Source organism: Crinia signifera, chromosome 5, assembly GCF_055691185.1.
Source record: "Crinia signifera chromosome 5, ASM5569118v1, whole genome shotgun sequence".
Taxonomy (NCBI): Eukaryota; Metazoa; Chordata; class Amphibia; order Anura; family Myobatrachidae; genus Crinia; species Crinia signifera.
The window spans coordinates 39,238,525-39,250,061 of NC_139221.1; positions in this window are offsets into that span (position 1 = coordinate 39,238,525).

Genomic DNA, 11,537 nt, shown 5'->3' on the forward strand with positions numbered 1-11,537 from the left:
TTATATATTTGAATGCTCTGGATACTGTGGTATCTACGACAGTCTAAAGTGTATTTAATTATTGCCTCATTGGCGATGACCTACTTGAGATATAGTGGGGAATGTGTTCAGTGGTGGTATCTACCCATCAAGTGAATGGTATAGGGATAACCGGAAATAGATAGGCAGAAAGTTTGGATAAGGGCTGTGAACATCTAATAGAGGGCACACACAGTAAGATGTGCACTATTTTTCGATTAGATTTTGCTTATAGAAGCAAAATCAAATAGAAAGTCAAATGGGTTTTTCTACATTCGATGCAGATTCGATCCAAATGCGCGCTCCCGTATAGTGTAAATCGAATAGAAAACTAAAAAGACATGTGGAGCCCTGCGCCACACGCAAATCAACAAATTCCAGAATTACAATCAGTAGGCCAGACTAATTTGTTAACACTGTCCCTTCCCGTCTATTGCTGCGGTTCTGAGGGGGATAGCTCACCACCCCAAACAGACCAGGGTATAGGAAAAAATAGAACTGCGCAATATAAGGCATAAAACAGTATTGGCAATTTATTTTCTCTTTAAAATAAGCAGAATGTACAACACATCACACAACAAATAAAAAAAGGGTGGGGGTAATGAATCCTGTTAAAATACAAAGAATACACAACCGGTTGTGACTACGTAACGCATGCATAGATTAGTTGATTAAAAGAAAATAGTATTAGGTTTGGATTGCTTCTCTTGCCGGTAATTAGCAGTCAATTGGAATATTTTTGTTAGCTTGATGAAATGGTTGATTAGTACACAGTCTGTTTATGGATTAGTAATTGATTAGTTAACCAGTGATGACTTGAAAGAAATATTTAATATAATAAAATAGAAAACTAGTCTTGTCAGCAAGCCTATATAGTACAGATCTGTGCTATATAGTCAAATCGAATGCATTTTGCATACCATTCTATTCAATCTCAATCAAATCGGAATCGAATCGCTAGCAAAATCACACAGTGTTTACCCATTATAAGTCAGTGAGTATCTTCAAAGGGTTGCAGGTGGGTAAAGGTATTATGAAGTATATTGAGGTCGATGGTGGGTTATTTGTTATCTACTATGGATTTGATTTAGTTGTTTCGTTGACCACGTGGTGCTAATATTTTGAGCACATACATCCATTTAAGTTAAATGGTGTTTATTCGGTGTATGAAATTCTTCCCTCTCCAGTTGGGGTAGACTTTCTGAATGCCTGTAAATTTCTCTTTAAATGGTCCTGGTGACACAGCTCAACATTGGGATGTAGGAGGGTCCGTAGGAGCCAGGCACCTATCCTAAAGCTTTTGGAGGGGAAGGCTCCTCCCTTCTGCATCCCAGACTCCTCAGTTTGTGTTAGGTGCCCACTGGAGTGGGTGCTATTCTAAAGGGCTGCTGGAGCAGCCGAAGGATTAGAGTTAGTTAGGAGTTTTTTATTTTATTAACTTTTACACTAGCTAGGTAGGCACAGTGTGAGGATTCTCACTGAATCCTCACACTGACAGCGCAGCAGGAGCTGACAGAAGCGCGTCCTGTCAGCTCACTGTGCACGGGGGAGACGCTGTCTGGTCTCCCTGTGCAGCGCTTACAGCTTCTATTAAGAAGCTGCCTGGGCTCTGGAGCGTTCTGAAACCGGCTTCACGCTAGGTGGGGATCATGGGGGACAGGCGCTCCGTGATGTCGGCGGCCATTTTCTGCGGAGCTTACACACTGAGCTCTTATATGAGAGGACAGCAGTGTGTTACAGGCATGTTCCAAGTGGTCCCCAGCAGAGGGGGAGACACTGGAACTTGGAGATCCTGCAGTGGGAGCGGCTGTCTGGGGGTGGTTGGCGCCAAAAGCCACGGACCCCGCAGCAGCAGGGACTTGGTCTCTTCTCTCACTCTGTTTTGGCGCCATTCGGAATGCTTTTGTCCCTGAGCAGATGGCCAAGGCAGGCTTGTGTATTGCTTGCGCTGCTGTGAGACCCATGGGGAGTGAACCCCAGAGGGTAGAGCAATCGGAACCTGCGTGGGCCAGTGCCCTGGGCAGGTCTGTTAATGCCTTAGTGCAATTGCTGGACAGGCAGAGTGATGTGTTGGTAGCTTCCCCGAGACCTAGGTCATCATCTCAGCAGTCCTCTGGCTCCTTGCCTCTGACCCAGGCAGATCCTGGCTTCTTACAGGTCATGCAGGATACTGCTAAGGGGATCAGCAGGTTTAATGATTTGTTAGACAATTTTGATGGTGATACTGTGGGGACCCCTTAAAGGTCTTATTCAGTGTCATTGCTTGTTGCTGAAGAGGAGGGAGAGTACACAGACATCCCCTGGGATCAGGGTGATGACTCTGATGATTCCTCGGCCTCAGGGGTGGAGGATTTGATTACTGCTGTTAAACAGGCTTTGAACTTGTCTGTGGAGGATAAAACTCCTGCAAAAGGTGTTTTTAAAAGGCAGCGTAAGGAAACTGTTACCTTTCCTGCGGATGAAGGTTTACAGGATTTATTGGAAGGGGCTTGGAAAACGCCCGATAAAAGGCTGCTGATGCCTAAGTGATTTTTAAGTCTATACCCTATGCCTGAGGCTCATGTAGACCTCTGGGAAAAAGTTCCGGTGGTAGATGCTTCTGTGGCACGGCTTTCTAAAGCCACGGTGCTACCTGTCCAGGGGGGGGGGGGGGCAGCCTTTAAGGACCCCGTCGACAAGAAGCTGGAAGGTAACCTCAAGGCAATATTTGAGGGGGTAGGCTACACCTTACGCCCTCTTATAGCATCAGCCTGGGTCTCTAAGGCCATGATTGTGTGGGTCAATGACCTGTGTACAATTTTACATGCTGATCCATGTGTGTTGCTGCTTGCTGAGAAGCTTAAAGCAGCTGCAGAGTATGTGCTTGAGGCTTAGGAGGAAGCTCTCAAAATGGCTTCCAGAGTTTCCACAGTGTCCATCAATGCAAGGAGAGTGCTTTGGCTTAAAGCCTGGGAGGCGGATAATGAATGAAAAAAGGCCTTAGAGGCATTAGCTTTTAAAGGAAAGCTGTTGTTTGGTTCAGAGCTGGAAGAAATTATTAAGCAGGCCACGGGAGGCAAAAGTACCTTCTTGCCGGCTCCTGCAGCTAAGCAGGCCTCAAGGTTTTCTGCTTTTAGGCCGTCCTTTCGGCCCTCCCCTAGAGGGTGTGCGTCCTTTCGAGGACAGTCTTTTAGGGGAAAGTTTCAGTCCTCCAGGGGCAAGGCCCCAAAGTCAAAGTTCGGTTCCTTTCATAAGAAACCAAGCACCAAAGGAGAGGACAAGCCCTCCGCATGACTACCTGGGGAATACCCCAGCGGTGGTCAAGGTGGGGGGGGGGGGCATCTGAGATGGTTCAGGGCTGCGTGGGCATTGTTGGACCGGGATTCCTGGGTGCTAGACATTGTATCCCAGGGTTACAGAATTCCCTTCAAAGGTCTTCCTCCGAGAAGATTCATTCCTACACCACTGCCAAAGGAGTCGCGGCTCTGTGTTGCTCTTTTGGCGGCGGCTCAATCTCTCTTAGAGAAAGGGGTGGTTATCCCGGTTCCTCGAGCGGAGTGGAAGAAAGGCTTTTATTCCACTCTGTTTTTGGTGCCCAAGCCAGACGGGTCTCTCAGACCAATCTTAAATCTAAAGTCCTTGAATCTCCATCTGTGGGTAGTCCATTTCAAGATGGAATCTCTACGGTCTGTGCTGCTAAGCCTGGACCAGGGAGAATTTTTGGCGTCCATGGATGTCCAGGACGCATATCTTCATGTCCAATCCACCCGGAACATCAGGCTCTCTTGAGGTTTGTGATAGGAGACCTGCATTTGCAATTCCAGGCGTTGCCCTTTGGTCTGGCCACAGCACCAAGGGTATTCACCAAAATAATGTTAGTAATGGCGGTGGCCCTCCAACTGAGGGGAATCACTGTGATTCCATATTTGGACGACCTGCTGTTCAAAGCAGAGTCGGCGGAAATGTTGCAGAGCCATCAGGTTTTTGCAGGCTCACGGTTGGCTTTTCAATTTACAAAAGTCTCAGTTGGTGCCGTCACAGAGACTCCAGTTCCTGGGAGTTGTCCTGGATACCCATCTACATCGGGTATTCCTACCAGAGACAAAGGCCAGGGACCTGGCCTCCTTGGTGCGGGAGATCCTGGCGTCTCAGAGTCCATCGGTTTGGAGGTGTTTCAAACTGTTGGGGAAAATGGTGGCGACTTTCGAGACGCTACAGTTTGCCAGGTTCCACTCTCGAGTGTTCCAGTGGAACATCCTGACATCCTGGTCAGGAAATACTCACACCATGAAGTCAGAGCACATAGTGTTGTCTCCAGAGACACGGTCTTCCCTGCATTGGTAGATGGAGGTGGATTCCCTTCAGTGGGGGCGATCTCTGCAGTCCTGGGACTGGCTGGTAGTCACTACTGACGCCAGTCTCAGGGGCTGGGGGGCAGTGGTTTTGGACCTGCGCCTCCAGGGCTTATGGACCTCGGAGGAGTCTGCCTTGCCGATCAATATCCTGGAACTGCGGGCTGTGTGGAAAGTGATATCTCTGGCAGGAGCAAGATTGCAGGGTCTTCCTTTAAGGATTCAGACCGACAACGCCACGGCTGTGGCGTACCTTAATCATCAGGGAGGCACACGCAGCAAGCTGGTCATGTGGAAGGTTTCCCGGATCTTCTTGTGGGCGGAACAGAACGTTCCAGCGTTGTCAGCGATATTCATCCTGGGGGTGGAGAATATCGAGGCCGATTTCCTGAGCAGGGAGGAGCTGCTAGAAGGGGAATGGAGCCTGAACCCACAGGTGTTTCATCAGATTACACTGAAGTGGGGAACTCCGGAGGTGGACCTGATGGCGTCAAGGTTAAATCATCAGGTGCCCAGGTTTTATGCCAGGACAAGAGATCCACTGGCCGAAGCAGCGGATGCAATGACTATTCCCTGGGAGGGGAATCTGCTTTATGCCTTCCCGCTGTTTCCAATGCTGGCGAGAGTATTGAAAAGGATCCAGTCCCAAGGAATTCTGGTGATTCTAGTAGCCCCGGATTGGCCAAGGAGGTCCTGGTACTCGAGGCTTCAGAGATTGTCTGTGGACTCGTGGCGTCTACCTCTGAGGTCAGATCTGTTAAACCAAGGGCCATTCTTACACATGGATTCAGCTCGGCTAAATTTGACGGCTTGGCTATTGAAACCGCCATCTTGAAGAACAAGGGTTTCTCGGAGGCTGTGGTTAACACCATGGTAAAAGCTAGGAAGTCAATGTCTTCAGCAAACTATTATAGGGTCTAGAAGACCTATATTAGGTGGTGTGAAAGGCAGAAGTCGCATACATCGCGGTTTCGACTTTCAAAATTGTTGGAGTTTTTGCAGGATGGTTTTTCGTCTGGGTTAAGCCTTCAATCACTCAAGGTACAGATATCGGCCTTGTCGATTTTTTTCCAGAAAAGGATAGCTTTGCTACCGGAGGTGCAAACCTTCCTGCAAGGAGTTTCACGATTGAAACCTCCCTACAAGCAACCAGTGGCTCCATGGGATTTATCGCTGGTACTGGAGTGTCTTCAAAAGGCACCTTTTGAGCCGCTGAGGTCGGCTGACCTTAAGTTCCTTACATGGAAGCTTGTATTTTTGTTGGCTGTTGTGTCAGCAAAGAGAGTATCAGAGTTGGGAGCGTTGTCATGCAAGTCTCCTTTTCTTATTTTTCATGATGACAGGGCTGTTCTTCAAACAGTACCCCAATTTTTGCCAAAAGTAGTCTCTGCTTTTCATCTAAATCAGGGCCTGTGTTTCAACCCCCAGAGGGTTCAAGGAAAAGGGACAAATTGAGGAATTTGGATGTTGTGCGCGCCTTGCACATTTATATGGACAGGGTGAAGGGTGTCAGGAAGACTGACACTTTGCTAGTCTTGTATGATGTGCTCAAGATTGGTTGGCCTGCCTCTAAGCAGACCATTGCTAGGTGGTTGCGTTCTGTTATTGCCTTTGCATATATTAAGGTTGGTAGGCCTGTGCCGGCCAGGATTAATGCGCATACCACCAGGTCGGTCGCCACCTCTTGGGCGGTTCGACATGGGGCCACAGCTGAGCAGGTTTGCAGGGCCGCCACTTGGTCATTTGTTCACACTTTTGCCAAATTCTATAGGTTCCATGAGTTTGCATCGGAGGACGCATCATTCGGGCGAGCAGTGATGAGAGCTGCAGACCTGAGCGTACCCACCCAAAGGACCGGCTCTGGAACGTCCCAATGTTGAGCTGTGTCACCAGGACCATTGAAAGAGAAAAAGGGATTTTTGTAAGAACTTACCGTTCAAATCCCTTTCTCTGATATGGTCCTGGTGACACAGCGATCCCTCCCTTACGCTCAGTAAGTATGCCAGTGTTCATGATGTTTCATGTTATATATGGTTGAAAAGTTATTTTGAAATTGTGCATATAATATGTGCAGGCGTTTGTACTGAGTTAATGTATTCCAGTGGCTTTGAAAGATTGAACTGAGGAGTCTGGGATGCAGAAGGGAGGAGCTTTAGGATAGGTGCCTGGTACCTACGGACCCTCCTACATCCCAATGTTGAGCTGTGTCACCAGGACCATATCAGAGAAAGGGATTTGAACGGTAAGTTCTTACAAAAATCCCTTTTTCAGGTATTTCGAATTGCTACTATGGTGGTCCCTAAGTTGTGGTCCTCAAATCCCTTCCTAATGTTATGTATGTGTTCGCTAATACACGGTTTCAGTTTTCCAGTGGTGTGGCCTATGTATTGTTTCTTTAATGTGCACGATAGCAGGTATATTTCTTTTGCATGTCAGTCTATTTTTTTATTTTATAGGTAGCATTGGTATTGGTAGTTGTTAGTAAGGGTGGTCTGTAAAAGTCGTTTTAGTGAAATGTGATTATGTATTTGATTACTTCTTATGTCTGGTACTTTTCTGAAAATCACTGTGGGTTGGGTGGCGATGTTGTCTGCTATATGTTTGTCTTCTCTTAGTAGAGTCCAGAGCTTTTTCAGAAATTGTTGTAATGTGGTGGCCTGTTGGGAGTAATGGGTGATGAACAGTACTTCCTGTGGTGTGGAGTTTCGCTCTTTGTCTGTGTATTGTAAAAACTTGCCTCAATTGTAGTCCAGTTCTACTAAGGCGGGTGCATATTGATTCTCATTGAACTGTGTTTTGAAATACTCTATTTGGGGGAAGTAGAAACCAAGCTTTCGGACCTGGAAAACAAGCTTAAAGCTTCCCCCTCGAATAAAACTATTTACAGGGAACTCCTTAAAGTCAGAGAAGAATGGACGGTTCTCACCCTGACAGAGGTTCACAGAAATTAATTTTGTTTGAAGCAGAGGTATTATATCAAGGGAGATAGGGCAGGAAGACTTCTAGCTAGGATTTGAGGGCTAAAACAGCAAGGGATTGAATAAAAGTTGTAGCCAACTGGTTAAGGTATCCGACCCTGCGGATATTGCATCTGCTTTCGCCAAGTATTACTCATCCCTGTACAACCTAAAAGATGACGCTAACACCCCACAACTGATTTTCTAGGGAAGCTTTCCCTACCACGTTTAGAAAAGGCAGATCTCCATAAGCTAGATCTCCCCTGGTCACAGAAAGAACGTGTCCAGGTTATTATGTCCCTCCCACAGGACAAGGCCCCAGGCCCAGATGGCTTCATTAATAAACTTTACTCCTGTTTTCAAGAGGTTTTATCCCCTGTGTTGCTGTCGGTTTATAATGAGGCTTCAGCGGTGGGCTCATTCCTCACTGAAATTTTAGAAGCCAGAATAGTTGCATTTCCCAAACAGGGGGAAAACCCAGCGTTGGTGTCTAATTACCGCCCGATAGCCCTCTTGAACACGGATGTGAAGATTTATGCCAAATTAATTGCTAATAGGCTAAACCCTTTACTCCCCTCCCTGGTCTCTCGAGATCAGGTAGGATTCGTCCTGGACAAATTGAAAAACGGTGTGTTCTGAGCGCTATGGGTCAGTGTATGTGTGCTGTGTGCAAATGGCTGCCCTCTAGAAGGGGGTTGCCGCCCCCAGAAAAAGGAGTTTACAGAAAGAAAAGAGATACCAGTAGGCGCCTCTTGCACACAAATAAACCAATTTATTAGGCTAATACATCATACATTAATTGAATTTACTTAAATTAAATTAATAAACACAAAGAAATAAACAGAAAAAAGTATGTAATAAAATTAAAAAATAGGCATAAAAAGATTAAAAAACATGTGCAATATTAAACAGCTGATAAGGTGCGGTACATAGTTACCAGGTCCTGGTGTGTTTATTTTCTTTCATATGCGCATATGAAGCCAGGTATTAGTATCCCAGTTAAGGGGTAAATTGCCAGCACTTTGTAAGGATAATAAAAAGCTGTAGAGTAACCCAACAGGGTATTTGTAATCCAAAGCAGGAATTTTCAAGCAGCTTTGTAGTAGCAGGAAAAAAGATTGATTAATGCGCCAATGCGGTCGACACTTCTGTGTCGATGAAGACGACAGCCACAGGTCTTATATGTCGATAGATAGTCTGTAGCAGATCCCAATATGGGAAGAAAGATACGCCAAATGCCCTGCGTGCTGTGTCAGATGGTGACAAAGCAGCTGTACCGGCCAGACAGCCAAGCACGAGCCGCTGGACACTGACGCGGGCGGAGGCTGTTTAGAGGTGAGAGTCTCGTACGTTCTGCTACGGATGCGACAGCTATGTGCCGCAGAAGGTAAGATGGCTGTGTAGGGTCTTCAGTGACACACCACTGCTGCGCCTGTAAGAGGTTACCAAGGACCGAGGTTAGATGGAATAGTAGGGAGCTCAATATTTGAGAATTTCCTCCAGGTTCACTTGTTCGAATGGCGGCAGCAGGGCTCCTATTCAAGACGCGTTTCGCCGCGCTACGGCAGCTTTTTCAATTGAGGATAGGAAGTGCAGCTAGGTGGGCTGGTCTTATACCTGGATGTTGTGCACAGGTGTGTGTAGCCAGTTATCAAGGGCTGCACAATTAACGACTTCACTTTGGTGTTTCACTTTATGAGTCAGCTGTAACAATCATTGCAGTCTTTCTGTATAACTATTTCCCGCACAAATAACGGTATACTCTACTAGCACATGCATATATATAAAGTAAAAAATTATTATTTTTTTACTTTATATATATGCATGTGCTAGAAGAGTATACCGTTATTTGTGCGGGAAATAGTTATACAGAAAGACTGCAATGATTGTTACAGCTGACTCATAAAGTGAAACACCAAAGTGAAGTCGTTAATTGTGCAGCCCTTGATAACTGGCTACACACACCTGTGCACAACATCCAGGTATAAGACCAGCCCACCTAGCTGCACTTCCTATCCTCAATTGAAAAAGCTGCCGTAGCGCGGTGAAACGCGTCTTGAATAGGAGCCCTGCTGCCGCCATTCGAACAAGTGAACCTGGAGGAAATTCTCAAATATTGAGCTCCCTACTATTCCATCTAACCTCGGTCCTTGGTAACCTCTTACAGGCGCAGCAGTGGTGTGTCACTGAAGACCCTACACAGCCATCTTACCTTCTGCGGCACATAGCTGTCGCATCCGTAGCAGAACGTACGAGACTCTCACCTCTAAACAGCCTCCGCCCGCGTCAGTGTCCAGCGGCTCGTGCTTGGCTGTCTGGCCGGTACAGCTGCTTTGTCACCATCTGACACAGCACGCAGGGCATTTGGCGTATTTTTCTTCCCATATTGGGATCTGCTACAGACTATCTATCGACATATAAGACCTGTGGCTGTCGTCTTCATCGACACAGAAGTGTCGACCGCATTGGCGCATTAATCAATCTTTTTTCCTGCTACTACAAAGCTGCTTGAAAATTCCTGCTTTGGATTACAAATACCCTGTTGGGTTACTCTACAGCTTTTTATTATCCTTACAAAGTGCTGGCAATTTACCCCTTAACTGGGATACTAATACCTGGCTTCATATGCGCATATGAAAGAAAATAAACACACCAGGACCTGGTAACTATGTACCGCACCTTATCAGCTGTTTAATATTGCACATGTTTTTTAATCTTTTTATGCCTATTTTTTAATTTTATTACATACTTTTTTCTGTTTATTTCTTTGTGTTTATTAATTTAATTTAAGTAAATTCAATTAATGTATGATGTATTAGCCTAATAAATTGGTTTATTTGTGTGCAAGAGGCGCCTACTGGTATCTATTTTCTTTCAGGATTCGTCCTGGGCAGACAGTCCCCTGACAACACCAGGAGACTCATCAAAGTGTTGGATGCCTTCTCTGCGTCCCAGGGACCACTCTTACTGCTCTCACTGGATGTGGAGAAGGCTTTCAATAGGCTGCATTGGGGCTATCTCAACGCAGTGTTGGGAAAATTCGGCATGGGAGGAAAGGCACTCTCCTCTAGCTCAGCATTTTACTCCAACCCCACCGCTAGAGTATATGTGAATGGTGTCTTGTCCAACCCCTTTCAAATTACCAATGGTACTCGCCAGGGATGCCCACTATCCCCTTTGGTTTTCACCTTGGCGATAGAACCTCTTGTCGGCTTGGTCTCACCTATCCCATTGGCTGATGTCCTTTGGCGTCCGGAACCAGAAGGTCCTCACCTCATAGCTCGGTCAGTGGTAGTCTACTCAGCACGGAGGGCATGGCTGGAATTAGTCTCCAATATAAATAATGCTCACCTTCCGTCCCCTAACCTATCGATGACAGGTTTAGCGTCCTTAATCCCTGACTTGAATTCGGACTCTTGGGTCTCTAGCGGCATGGTCTCACTTCATGAAGCAACAGCTGATGGCCGCCTCCAGCCTTTTAACCTGCTCCAATCCCATTTCTCCCTGCCACATAGGGATTTCACATTGGCTATACAGTGTAACTCAACCCCCTCATAAAATTCTTGCAACTCCAAATTACATACAAGATTTATTGCATAGAGTTGACAGTAAAGGAAGAATTAGTAAGTGGTATAATTCCATCATAGACCTCTATTTCCCCCAAAAATAAATGCCTTGGCCAGATGGAAATCTGATCTCTCGTGCTCAATATCAGATGAAGATTGGCAGGGGGTGTTTCATACATGCTTTCATAAATCTAAATGTATGTCTCACGTTGAGCACTTTTATAAATTGCTCCATCGTCTATATCTTACCCATGCCAAATTTAATTCCATCTGGCCATCTCATTCAAATGCTTGCTGGCGTAATTGTGGTGGTTTCAGTACTTTGTATCACATTTTCTGTCGTGCCTTACTCTGGTTATCCTGCTTTATGTTATTTTATGCTCTCTGGTGTGCCTTCTTTAGTCGTGGAGCTTGCCTCAGGATATATATATATGTATGCACTGCACCACAATCAGCGCTATTCTAAGTTCTGGTGCTTCTCCCTCTTAGTGATGTTGTTTTGTATTCTGTGTGGAGTTTGTATCTGTTGTGGGGTTTACTGTGCTTTGTCTTGTTTGTTTCATTGTGTATGTGAATCAATCGCTTTAGCCTTGTTTCTGCAACTAGGTCGCTGGTGCAATTAGATCACTTACTTCGTTTTTGCTGCATTCTGGATGCTCCCTTTT